This window comes from Poecilia latipinna, unplaced genomic scaffold (assembly GCF_001443285.1).
Source record: "Poecilia latipinna isolate Pla-1442-1.1 unplaced genomic scaffold, P_latipinna-1.0 Scaffold776, whole genome shotgun sequence".
In the NCBI taxonomy this organism is placed as follows: Eukaryota; Metazoa; Chordata; class Actinopteri; order Cyprinodontiformes; family Poeciliidae; genus Poecilia; species Poecilia latipinna.
In genome coordinates this window covers 351,936-363,990 of record NW_015113392.1, presented here as the reverse complement: position 1 = coordinate 363,990, position 12,055 = coordinate 351,936, and positions in this window count along the sequence as shown.

The following is a 12,055-nucleotide window of genomic DNA, read 5'->3' as shown; positions in this document are numbered from 1 at the left end:
TTCTGTTCAGTTCAAATTCTCCTTAAAGTTTAGTATTCTATCTATCTATCTATCTATCTATCTATCTATCTATCTATCTATCTATCTATCTAGCTCGCTAGATACTGAGTAAGACACATTACTTAGATCAATTACACAGAGAACAATGTTTTCAAGCCTTATTTCTGCTTATTATTATGTTCTTCACCTTGTAGCTAATAAAAAATATTACATTTAACAAATAAATATTTCATCAGACCAATTTCTGTTGAGTTAAATTTCTGTTTAAAGTTTGTTTAAAAGGTCCGCCCATCCATACATCCATCCATCCATCCACAGAACTGCCACTGCTCAGCATTATGCTGAAATAAAACAAGAGAAATCAGTTTTTAATAAAAATAAACTTGTAATTATTTTCTCTTAATGACCTGGTTAAAATATTGAGAACAAAATGGATGCAGTAGGTACTGCAGAAGAGCAGGGTAACATTTAAATTTAGATGTTTATTTTAAAAATACAGAAAAAAAAGAAGAAATCTGTCAGCAGACCTAAGTCAAATCACCCCACAGCTACATAGTGAGACTGTCTGGCTTTCTTGCTGAAGAAGTGTGTTGTGTTAAAAGCGATGAGTGTGTGTTACCCTGCTTCACCTTGTCAGATCACAGTGAGATGTTAGACTACCCCAAGGGGGTGATTCAGACTAGACTTTGGCATACTCCCTTGCTGTTCAATTAACAGACTGCAGAGTTTAGTTTAGCTACAGAGCTAAAGAGAATCCTGGTGGTTGATCATGGATGATGGGGAAGAGAAAGTGAAGGTTTTTTGAGGGGGATGGGAGATGAGTACAGTAGCAGCAGACAGAGGGAAGGGTGGGACTGCGTGGGGATTTGAGGGACTGTCAGGGTAAAAGATGGGGGGATGGTGAATGATGGGGTCTCCTCCCAGTTATTATAACACTGTAATGTTGTGTTCTGGCTCCATTTCTCTGCCCTCATGTTCCCAGTCTATGAATGGGAAGTTGCACGAGTGCTTTGTCTCTGCTTGGTGCCACAGGCAGAAACAGGGAGCTCCATTCATGCACTCTTGAATACCGCCACATTGGACAGCTCTCTTTGCCTTTTTACCTACTCTATTAGCTCCTTAAATGTTTAGGTTCTGATTGCTTTGCTTGCAAGATTTTCTTTTGCAGCTAATGTGTGGATCATCAGCAGCCATAGATGATGTTTTATCATTTTTGTTTTTCATTTAGCTGGGTTTATTCCACGGTTTTATGTTGCTGTGTTGAAGGACGAGGGTTGTGGCTGATCAAAAAACAAAGTACAGTGCGTTTTCCTAGTTGCAAAACTCCGGCACGCTTTCATAAATGCATTAGTTTTGTCTCCCCTTCATCCCCGAACAGACCTTGAGGGTTTGTATTTTAGAAGCAAGCTTCAACCCTTGACCCGAAAGCATGGCTTTTGTTTTCCCTTCTCACTAATGCAGAAGTGCATCCGAAGAAGAACAAGAGTTTGAAAAATAGCAATCCTCTCCATCTTCTCTCATCACTATTCTGCTTTTTGTATCCATCCGTCTTTCAAACAGCAGAATGGCCCCTACAGTGTGGAAGGAGGCTGCAAGTTGCAGCTGCTGCGCGCACTAAGCAGCAGCATGGAGCGTCCCTCTGTACACTCAGAGAAAAAGACACAGAGGGAGCGAGCCGCTTCTCCCTGCTTGTCTGACGATTTTGCTTTGCTTTAATAGCAGGACTTGATGCCATTTAAATCTTTCGCGTCAATGCACTCAATGCAAATCCAGCTGCATAAGCAGGGTACCGAAGTCCTTTACTGACACACAGCCGAGGAGAGTAAATGCAGTGGGGCCTATGCACGTCAACCCAGCCTTACTTATCCTCGCATCCCTGTTAATAGCAGATAAATTAAAGCAGCTGTCAGGGATGCAGCCATGTGAGGACCGCTGTCATTGTACTTTGTTTTGCATGCAACCAAATTAATTTGAGCTCCACCTTATCGCTGATTATCATATCAAAATGCACGCACCTCCAGAATGCTGACATGGCGTGTCCCTGCTGAAAATGGCTGCCTTAAAATGGACACAGATGGGAAGATTTTGACATATTCATGTAAGACGTTTCGTATGGAGTTCATATGTTTTTCATTCGTTAGTGATTGAGTTGCATTTCGAATATGAGAAAAAAACAGTTTTGCTCTTATAAAACAGAGTGAAATGATTTAGCACTCCCAGTGGCTAGGAGTTTAAATTCAAAGTGAAAGGTGCAAGCAGGGACAAGGCCGAATTTTATTAGGACATATTTTAAGGTGACGTTTTTTGAACTCCAGTCAAGTATGTTATTGCATACCTCAATAACATCAATCCACCTGTATGGTGTTTTCACTGTTTGGTCTAGTTTAGGGGTCAAATCATATAAGGATTTGTATTTGAATAATGTCTTTGCTTCTTTGATGGCTTTTTCAGTTTTTTTTTTTATATAAATAGGGTTAGATAAAGGCTCTAAACTAGTTTCAAAGCTGCAGAAGAAGAGATGCATAAACCGCCACATCAAGACAGGAAAATATGGATAAAATAATTGGGAATATTTCTTAAGTTAGCTGTAAGAAAAATACATTTGCACTTAATTCTTAAAGAAAGTTTTAGCATCAAATAGTAGGAATAAAATATTGCAAGCACACGTAGAAAAGAGATTATACTCTCTATTTTTTTAAAACCAAAAACATAAATTTATGCAGATCACTTGGATGTTGCCAAGATAAGCATCCTTTTGCTGTTAATGTTCATATGTGACCATGAAAGAGTTTTAATGGCGGCTACAGATCTCAGCAATGAACAAGATGCAAAGCTGTGATGTAAAAATGGAAATGGGCCCTGCCTAACGTGGTTGTTTGACCTTGCCCAGGTTCTTCAGAGCACTTTCCATTAAGTTATTCGCCTACAAGTATCATAAGAGTTGTTGTGCATGCTCACCTCCATTAGTAGCATTTTCAGATTTTTTTATAAGGACTGTAAACCATTCAGGACCTGCAGATTGAGTCACTCTCCATAACCAAATAAAAAAATAGATTTACATAATTTTTGTGATTCTGTTTCTTCTATTTGTTATAGTTTTATTTTCCTACAACTAAAAGAGATAATTTGTCAAAACTTTTTTTTACCTTTAATAAGAACATAATAATACAAACATCTCCCTTCATGCTTTTTGTTTGGTAACTAATTTGTTTTGTTAATTTTCTTTTGTTTTGCATTTCCTCTTACTTGCCATTTGTTTACTTTCGTGCCGTGATTTTTCTGCAAGTAGAGTATACATTTTTCCTCACATTAAGATATTATTTAGTATGCTTATTCATAATAGGATGAAACCGAAACATATTTTACTGGGCATGGAGTGATATTCACAAAGCATTACGTGAATAGTTTCATGTCTCTCCATCTTCTTTGGTTGAAAAGAGACTTTAGGTGTGTTTAACACACATCTTACAAGTCCTATAGCAAAACTTGAGCTGATTCTGAGTTCAGTTGCACAATTTCAGATGAAGAATCTGAAGCAGAAATGGTTTCTTTCCCCTTTTGTGTAATGTCTCACTATTTTCTTTAGTTAAAAAAAATCCCAATCTTGAAGGATAATTTGGAGACGAACCTCTCCATTCTGATTCAGTTTGCTGGAGACCAATCCTTTCTCTCCAAACGATTGATCACCTTCCAGTTTCATCAGCAGCTGCTGCCTTCAGCTCTGTCTTGAAAACGGAACAGCTTCTAAATCTTTGGTCATTGTTTTCCATCTGCTGTGAAATAGCAATCTGTTGATCTCCACTAAAATCCGGTTTGGTGACAATGAGGTCTACACGTGGCTTGTGAAATTCAACTTTTTTCAAAAAAATGTTAATCACAGTTCGGTGATAATTAAATATTGAGAGGTGATAGTGGTAGGTTTTTTTTCACATTAAGTTGAATCATCTTTTGATTATTTTTTATTTGGTTATCTTGATCTAGTAGTAAAGTATGTTTGTTCTGAACCATTTAAGTGTGATGAAACAACAAAAACAGAAAAATTCTGAGAGGCAAGCACTTTTTAATTTGGGAATAGTTTTGGTTCGTAGTAAAATGCACACAGAATTAATTAATTTGCTATTTATACACATACACTTAGGAAAAAAAAACCAACACTTCTGATCTAATGTCCCATTTCTCAGGAATTGCTTTTATGTTTTAGTTTTTGCAAAGCGCCCTCATAATATACGACATATTTGGAGTGTGATCCTTCATCTTTCTGCTCCTGATGGATCAAAAGTTTGCTGTAGTAAATGAAGTCATCCTCAATCCAGGCTCGGTGCTGAAGACTCATCAAGGTGAAAGTGTTGTGTGATTTGTTGGATATTATTAGTGAGGTCATGGGGTCTCGGAAGACGCCGGATCAGACAGGCGGCGGGCGTTGCTCACCCAGGTGTGCGATATTTAGCAGCAGCAGTTGCCTCAGGAACGGCTCCGTCAAACAAGTGAACACGTGCTGTAACGAAAGACTGGCCACTTCCCTGGAGAACGTAAATAACTGGATAAGAAAAACACACAAGTACAGTAGGTCTGCACGCGCACACACACACACACACACACACACACACACACATACACACACACACACACACACATATGCACCCAGATATTCCCTCAGCCCTCTAAAGCTGTCACCAACAGCAAACACACACACACTCCATCTATGCCTGAGGAAACAAGAAGAAACATCTAACTCGGAGTCACTCAGCCTGACTCACACGCAGATATGCAAATATAAATATATTTACAGAACAACAATAACGTTATACTTGCTAGCAGCTTGGTTAACAGGACATGGATTGTAGCTCCTGCTAATTTGATCGATCGGACGTACTCATCTTCATTCAGGCTGAAAGTTCCTGTTGTTTTACCTCTTCACCCTTCAGCTCCTTCACCCTCCTCTTCCTCCTCCATCCCACTCTAATGAGTCTGAGCTTGCAGGTGAGAGACAGCCTGAGGAGATTGCTTCCACGTGCATGTATGCCCGTGTGTGTGTTTCCGTGTATGATTCCAGACACAGGCTCTGCACAGAGTTGCACACATTTCCATTCACCTCACATCTCTTGTCTCCTCCATACTAATTGCAGATGAGAATCTAATCTAAAGCTTAAACGAGACCTTTTTATGAGAAAATGTGGCAGGAAGTGTGAACTCATAATGATCATATGCGAGATGCAAAAAAAAAAAAAAAAAAAAGGAAACCAACCCAGCGAGCTGCAAGCTTTATCTCTAATATGACCCAAACAGATTGCCTGAGTAATGAAAGCAACTTTCCTCTGAACTACAAATATTTAACAGCCCAAATGTTTGCTCACTCGTGGGCCCCTGCACGCCCAAGCCACATGTTTGAGTATGATAATGAACATGTGCATGTAGTCTCCACTTACCCGCTGTTTATTAAACGGCTCCGTGTTGCACACAAACATAATCAAGGTCTGCCCAGTTCCAGTTACTTCTGAAATAAAGGATTTTAATCATTTACACGCATACGGCAGGGGAATACTTTAATCAGCCACTGGACTTTCAAGAAGCGTCAATTATTTTTCGTATAATTGAAGTTATAAAGCAAATATATAAACGGAGTAAGCAAACATTTAACAAACAGAATTATCATAGGTTTCAGGGTAATAATGACTGTAATTAAACCTCATAGATGACTGTATTCAAATTTGGGACCATAAACTGATTGGAGAAAACATTCTATGATTTATTTATTTATATGCAGTACTTTCCTTACCCTCTACATCCATTTATCAAACAATCCCCTATTTATTTACCCAACTTTTTTTTCTCCAAGAGGTAATCATGTAGCAAAAGGGGATTTGAATGTAAACTCCATGGAGCTAAGAGACTGTGCAAAACAAAAGAAGGACAATCAGTAATTGCTATAAAAATAATCAGTTTGCTTTGCTAGTGCCAGCTTGAAACCTTTTTTCCCCATCAGAGCTGCCTTAAATGTTTGTGGTGTAGATTTAACAAGAAGTCAGACAGAAATTTTCCCTTTCCAAAATGCACCTTGTAATTTTTTTAATCTCATATTGTCTCATTTTGGTGAAATGTGTGGCTTCGATTTTCCTGAGCTGACAGGAGTGGCACCTGGTGTCATCTTCTGCTGCTGATTTGTTTTAGCTACTGTATCAGCTATCCATACAATCACCAGTGGATATTTTTTTCTTTTTTTGTTTATTCTCTGTAAATATCAGAGATGTTAGAAAATCCCAGGAGTTTTGCATTTTCAAATATACTCTCGCATGGTCAATTTCATTTAAAATCCCCGGTTTTCCCCTTTCTGATGCTTATTTTGAATTTCAGGAAGAGGTTTTTACTTCTACTAAATGCCTAAATGTGCCTTCTGGTTGGCTGATTTACTATTTGTGTTTGCAAGCAATTAATCAAGTGTACATAATGAAATGGGTGGTGGGTGTTCCCATAAAACTTATTTATTGAATTTTTATTGATAGTACTTTTAAGATCTTGTGGATGTTATTGTTCATTTCTGTGTTATTGATTCTGCAGCTGTTACTTCATATAAAAACAATGCAGACCTTAGGAAGTTTTAAAGCTCTTTAAAAAATTGACTTTTACTCTGACTTTAGATTCAGGCGGAGCTTCAGATCTTGATTTTTACTTTATCATTTTAAATCTTTATTATATTCACTTATCTTTCCAAATAATTGGTAAAAAACTGAATTTCTGAGACAAACCTCAGACGTGTAAATTTCGGCATAATACAGGGGGGGGAATAATAATAAAATCGAACGTAACATTTGGACTGAATGTTATTATTAAACTCTGACTATAACTAAATAATGTAGTAATTAATAATAATAAGCTTTATTTTAAAGGTAAGATGTATAGCTCAAATATTTGATGCTGCATAAGCTAATTCACATCTGCAGTCCCTTGACAGGCTACAAAAATTGATATAAAGAAAAATTAAAAGGATTTAGCATTACTTTACACCCATTTTCTACACATCATCCATCCATCCATTCTTTGTTCAGACCTGCTTATCTTTGCAGGGTCATGGGGGACTGGTGCCAGTCTCCAGCAGCCATTGGTCGAGAGTCGAGGTTCAGCCTGCGCTGGTTGAAAATCCATCGCAGAAAACATAAACAAATTTTCAAAAAATAAAATTATCCTATAAAGGGAAAAGGTGAATAACACACAGAGTCTTTGGACTCAAATCAAACTGCTGAAGTATGAAAATTGTTTTGGCAGGGATATGAAAATAAAGGGCCCCCTGTTGTTCTTGTTGAAGCACAGTTCTCTCCTCAAGCAATTCTCAAATACAAACAATGACGATCCTTTTTCAGTTTGCGGTGAATAAATCAGAGCTACTGTGGTGCCTTTCTGTAAGAAGATCCTGGGTTCAAATCCAGTCCAAGTTTCTGTCTACACCAAGGCTGCAGGTTCTCCGTGTGCATGTGTGGGTTCTCCCCGGGTACTCCTGACTTGATTGGCATGTGTTAATGGTAAATCAGTTGAAAACATTGAAATCACTTCAAATGTTCTGAATAAAATACCTTGAGATTTAAAAAACATATTTATAAAAGTGAGTATTATGTAACATCTCAGTTGTAAGTGGAAATATGAAATACATTTGAAGACAATTGGACTTCTCCTGTTTCTTTAAGATGATTGATCTAATCCAAAATGTTTCTTCAGTTCTGAAGATGGTTGAAAGTATCAGATTTGTAAACTGTGGTCAGAAGAATCACATTAACCGGGCCGGTAAGTTAAGAAATTAGGTGGATATAGTCACACAAGGGTTTGCTTCAATATTTGGGTCATTCTCACCTAATGAAGCCCTGTTAACAGAGCATGTGAGTTATTTATAACTAAATGTTCAATTATTTTAAATTCAAAATTGATTCTTAGACAATTTACAGATTAATATGTGGATTACATATCATTAAATCTTACTATCTAAAAATAGAAATAGAATAGAAATTTTGTGATGGCCTACAATCACAAAGGAAACTCCTGACTTAACAGTTGTCCAGCAGTCATTAACAAGTTCTGGAAAATTAAGTGAAAGGAAAAAGTATTGAAGATGAAAGCTGCACAAACGTCAGAAAAGAAAGAGAAAAAGATTGAGTTGTTGCTCAGTTTCTTGCGGTCCTGTTTTCAGATGAAAATTTCATTTTTAAATCAAGGTTCCAGAGTTTGAAGAGAGAGTTTAGACGGCGAGAATCCAAGTTGCTTGAGGTGTAGAGTATAATTCCCAGACTCTGTAATGATTTGGGGAGCCGTGTCATCTGCTGCTAAAGGTCCAGTGGGTTTTATTAAGTCCAGAGTTATTGCCAGTGTATCAGAAATTCACTTCAGATGCTGATTTCATTCCCCAGGAGAACTTAACACCTATCTACGCTGCCAAAAGTAACAATTGTTGCTTCAATAGTTATGGTATTACTGTACTTAATTGGGCAGGAAACTGAAATGACCTGAACACCACAGAGGAACCGTGGAGCGCTGTTAGGGATGGAAATGAGAGACGAGCTGAATCTATTAAAGTAACCTGAGCTTCCCAAACAGCTCAGTAGAGCTACCGGCTCATCTCCTGCAATTTAATACAATAGTCACTACAAATTCAGTTGTCAGTTATGCTCTAATTTATTCCAAATTATCGCGTGTGAATTTCTTGTATGAAGCATTTTGCTGCTCATATTTACCGTGACAACCCTGTCAGAGGAGATATGGAGCTTTAGCTGAAGTTCAAGCTGGAAGACTCCGCCCCCTCCGTTCACCCATCGACGTCATGCTCATCCCCGTCCTCAGCCTGGACCTCACCCTGCTCGTTCAATCAGCAATCAGGCTCTGCATAAAAGGATCCATACCCAAACCGTCAGACGCTTCCCAGCTGCGTTCAACCCACCCCCTCCCCATCTCCACCCTCATCCTTCGGTTCTCCAGGATGGAACCCTTCCTGACCACCACCACCAGTGTCGGGCCCCGGGGGAGAGCATCCCTAATCAGTTATCGGGATGTTCATCGAGTTCACATCAAATCTCAGCCCAAATCAGCTGCCGGGGCCCGAGCGCCAAAGAACTGTTATTCATTGCTGTCATTAAATCTTTTAATTGTTCCTTGTTCTCCGTCTGAGTCTTTCCAGATTGAAATGGTATTTCACTAATACATTCCTGATTAAATAATTTTTGTTTTCAGTAAACTTTTCTTCTAATAATAGCTAAATAAGAGGCGTAATGATTACTGGTAATGAAGACAAAATGGAAAAAAAATCTTAAAGGAATGTCCTCCATAGTTGTTATTCCATATCTTGCAGAATGCGTATTATTTTTCATCATGTCTAAGATTACATTTAAAGTAGAGTTTCTAATTTTTATAAATCTAGAAAGTCCTGGTACTTTAAAGATGAACTGATGTTTTCAAAGACAATCTGACTGAAAATCACTTGATGTTGATTTGGGATTAATTTGTTTATATGCAGAATCTAATATTAGACTAACAATTGTTAGTCACAGCTTCTTTAAAATGTGTTTAAATTCAGGCTTCATGTGCTGACAAGCCCAAAACATCACACTATCGTTTTCTTAAAAGATGCACTTTGTCCCATTGAATTAGGGCTCAGCTGTCTCAGGCTTAGGAGAAATCAATAGCCACTTGTCAGTCTAAAACTCTATAATGCAGCAATTTCTTTAATGGCCTGAGCAGAAACATTTTGGGGAAATAATACGAAGCTGACCAAATTTATCACTCCAGGCTCCTTTTAAGTGCTTTGATGTTTACATGGACAGTGCTCTGTGAAATTAACTGAATTAGTTTGGTTTCCCGGGCAGCCTGTAAGGATTAGGAGAGTTTAGTGGCTGCAATCTTCTCCGTCCATCTATCTGCTGTCAGTTATAGCTTACTCATAAATAGTAAACATTTTCTGAAGGATTACTGAAGGAGCCGAGGATTTAAAATGTAGGAACCCTGCTGCTTTCAGCACCGAGCAGGAGAAACTGTTGCGCCTTTGCTTTGGGGTCATATAAATTGTAAAAAATAAAAATAAAAAATGTATCTGCACGGCTTGCATTTATGTCATGTTTCTGTTACCTTACAATTTATGCATAATTAGCTGGACAGAAAAGTTTACCACTAGTCTGTTAGTAATGTATTTTAAGATAAGATTGTTCATCAGATTGTCCTGAAATTATTTTTTTAACATATTGATGCCATTGCATGTTGCTACCATTTTAATCTATGGTTGTCGTAACATAAAGCTTACATTTAGTCTTTGCAAAAACTTCCACTAAGCAATAAATTAATATATTTAAAATTATCTTTTTGATTTTCATTATTTCTGTCAGTTCGGAGGCTTATTTTCTCTCTAAACCCAGTTGTAACTACATAATTTGATATAATGTTATTCTCACATGTTGTGATATAGTTCCTATACATCCAGTAAATCTAAACCTCTACCTACAAAATGAAATGAAATCAGGTTTCAGGTGTGATGGCCCCACCAAACCACTAGGGGCAGCAGAGTTTCTCCATTTAATGTTGGCTAATTGCACAGCAATGAAACAACTGAACATTACATTACTTCATGTTACCAAAGCCAAAACAGGCAAAAAAGCCATGACTTGTAATGAAAAAAGGGAATAAAACCATTAAAAGTACATTATAACCAAGATAACAAAAACTCCACATCTAGGTTAAGTCTGAAGAAAACATTTATTTTTCACAAAAAGACCATTTTTGAACATCAAACAGTGTGGAGCAATTAAAAAAAGGCATCAAAAAATAATACCATTAAAATCACTGGTATTAATTATTGACATAATCAAGGCTGATTAACTAAACCTGATATCAAACTGTATATTTGTAAAATATTGCATATTTTTGTTCTTCCAATTGAGTATGGGGTTCTTACTGAAATGTTAGTATGAGTAAGTTTTGAGTCGCACCAAAGTAAATCAACAAATTACTCAGTCTAGGCTTTGATAAACTCATCAAAAAATTTCACACTTTGGAAAATACTTTTGTTTTCCACTTAAGAAAACAAAATAATTGGTTGCCATGACAAAAAGGGATTTAAAAAAATCTAAATAAATAATTTAAGAATATTTATATCTTTGCATATACCACTTTTATGAACACACTATCATTGGTCTAAGGGTGGAAAAATTGGTTCTAAATTTCTAAGATGCCTCAACCATTAAAATGAACACGTCGTAATTTTAACGACAACATTGAATGTTATCCTGAAGGTCGTTGTAAACAGCTCAGGACTCTGTTTTCCGCTCAGCCTGTAATATTTGGCAGCAGCTTAGGCGTTTCCATCCCATTGTGCAAACGTTACTGCTCACTTTTACCAAGCAAAACTACCACTTAATCCAAAAGACCAGATAATTTATTTGATTCTTCAGATTGTAACAAAAATGTTCGGATGCCACAAAAACTCATAAGTTGTACTGCGAGCTGATGCTACAGGCTCAAACATGTTTCTTTCGTGAATCAATAAAAGAAATTAGGTTTCTACTGCAAGTCTACCAAGTGCTGATGTTGTACAAGCGTCTTTTAAATCGCTCGCTCAGATTTGAACCGAGACCCTTTTGATCTGCTGCTAAGTGCTCCGCTGTAACCTACATGCATCTCGGTAAGACAGAGTGACCATAACAGGAGCTTCTCTCACATTAAGTCAGCAAAAGATTCAAGAAATAAATCATCTCTCCCACTTTGCTGGCTGAGTCTGCAAAGACTTCCCTCACTGTTGTGATTTATAGTTTATTACTTGCAAGTAAGTTTGAGTATTGGAAATACCATGATGTCAGACACTCTCAGTCGCATAAAGCAGAGTTTCGTCATGCACAGCAACCTATAGCAGATGATTTGGTTGCTGGTTAATATCCTCGCTGCCGACATTAGGAGCAGATCTCATTAAGGAAAATTTCTTGAATCTCTGCACATCAAATAAAATCTCAGGATTTCACTTTTCTTCACAGTGGAAAACATTTCATCACTTTTCAGCTTCACGTTTATGTCAAAAGGTTTGATTGCTGCATATTAA